This window comes from Miscanthus floridulus, chromosome 17 (assembly GCF_019320115.1).
Source record: "Miscanthus floridulus cultivar M001 chromosome 17, ASM1932011v1, whole genome shotgun sequence".
NCBI classification, from domain to species: Eukaryota; Viridiplantae; Streptophyta; class Magnoliopsida; order Poales; family Poaceae; genus Miscanthus; species Miscanthus floridulus.
The window spans coordinates 35,181,873-35,184,436 of NC_089596.1; positions in this window are offsets into that span (position 1 = coordinate 35,181,873).

Here is a 2,564-nt window from a genome sequence, read left to right on the forward strand (position 1 = left end):
AATTGGGGGGCATGTGTTTACACCAGAATTTGGAAGAAGGATCTTAGAAGCTCGAGCACTCCCAAGATCATGTCAGCAAGGGATCAATTGCGTATAGATCGAAACCAGCTAATTCGGATGCAGCGCTAGAATCGAATTTCTTTAGATAGCGCCAGTAGATAACGACAGAGGCTATGATTGGCGCTGGGATGAGACGTGATGGACTCTACAAAAAGGGAAAGATTAGAGTCCAAGTTATCTTAAATTAGGAATGTTTTCATTATGCCAAAGATTGTATTGAGTCATACTCGAGCAAGGTTCGTTTTTAGGCTCCGGGTATAAATACCAAACCCCGGCTTTTGTAAAAAACAACAATCAATTAAATACAAAGTCAATTACTTTTTTTGGCTCCAGCCACCCCTTAGGAGTAGGAGTAGAGTAGATCTCGGTGAGTTCTTCAGCGAGTATGGCTGCATCGATCCAGTTGACCTCCACTGCTTGTCTGTAAGTACCATCATGGTTTATACCTCTGTTCATATGGCTGCGTCGATCTAGTCGACCCCCACTACGACTCTGGTATAGGCTAGTTATTGATTCTTGTCTAATTCAAGTATGGCCTATGTGATTCTGCCTCACACCCCACTGCTTGAATTAGATCAAGGTCAAGTTATCGGCTCTACCTTAGTATGGCAGTCTTTGGTAGATTCATTAAGCTACCGATATTGCTTATTGCTTTCATTGTTTCTCTAATTACAGCAATATCACTCTGCCCGATTGAGATTGATCTGGATCGGCCTTATATCTTATTTAACCCATCATTTGCTAATCTAAAGTTGATCTAATCTACACCTTAATCGATGAGTTATGTTTTATTGGCTGTTTTACATCAATCTTAATCGGGCATAGCGTGCGGTCAAGGTATGTTCGATCTTGAGTAGATCTATTGGTTAGCGAGAACCGTTTTATGGCCTGTTATCATGACCTGTGGGATTCTGCCTCTCACCCCACTGTTAGCACTATGGAGTGGGGATCGTTAGTTCGTAGACCCGTTCCTGAGAAGGCATGACCTTAACTGTGCGCTATGCCTGAATCGGCTGTTTAGCCGATATCGAATGCTTTCACGAACAGTTCATATTACGAGATCATTGAAGTAGAGATAAGTTGAAAGATATGTTAGCCCTAAGATCTTATTATTGTATTATGGTCTGCATGATTCTGCCTCATGCCCCACTGATATTAGTAATGAGTTAGGGTCATCGAGTCTATTGTTGTTTCTACGGCCTACATGATTCTGCCTCATGCCCCACTAGTCATGGCGATGGATGAGATCTAACATGTTCACTAGATTTTTCTTTATTAAATGGTTAAGCAGTGTTGAATTGTCTCTCTATACAAAAAGTAGTTCGGTCACTTGTAATCATTGGCTTAGCATAAACCGATCATCATTGATATCTTATTGCCATTGATTAATATTTGCTTAAATAATATTTATCCTGAATGATAACCAATTCTTCTTATACGACCCCATGAGCTTTAATCAATTTATTCTTATGAATACGCTAGAATCGACTAGTTAGTCGATCTCCTCTCATATCGGCTCTCAGAGCCACACATTCGGGACTGTCTGGCAACACCGGCATGTTCTGCCCTTAATTACTGATGAACTTTCTCTCCTTGTCAATTGTAGGGTCAAATTGACTGGCACGTCTTGGGAGGATTGTGCAGGATCAACCACCCTTGTGCTGAAGCTAGGCGGATCTGCTCCATCGAGCGGATCCTTCCGGCTTGCTACGTGTGTCCTCGGCACAGATTCAAAAATTCTGTGTCGACAAGTAGTCTGGTCATGGGCTTAGCTATCTTAGAGAAATCCAGAATGAAACGATGATAGTAGCCTGCTAGCCCTAGAAAACTCCAAACTTCATGAACCAAAGTCAGGGCCTTCCAATATATGACCTCTTGTACTTTAGATAGGTCTACAGAAATTCCATATTCAGATAAGATGTGACCCAAGAAAGGTACTTTCCTCAACCAGAATTCACATTTGTTAAATTTGGCATATAATTTATGCTCCCTTAATCTAGATAAGACTATCCTCAGATGCTCTGCATGATCTTCCTCATTCTTCGAGTAAATCAAGATATCATCGATACACACGACCACAAACTTATCGAGCTCGGGCATGAATAACAAATTCATCAAATACATGAAGTAGGTAGGAGCATTTGTCAGTCCAGAAGACATGACCAAATACTCATACAGGCCATACCGAGTGGAGAAAGTTGTTTTAGGTACATCCTCTGGCCTGATCTTAATCTGATGATAGCCTGACCTCAAGTCAATCTTAGAGAATACATTTGCTTTTGCAAGTTGATCGAATAGGATACCGATGCGAGGCAAAGGATACTTATTCTTAATGGTCATAGCATTAAGCGGCCTATAATCCACACACATTCTTAAGGATTTATCCTTCTTCTTTACAAATAAAGTTGGACATCCCCATGGAGACGAACTGGGTCAAATGAGACCTTTATCCAACAGTTCTTGTAACTGGATTTTAAGTTTGGCTAACTCATTTGGTGGCATCC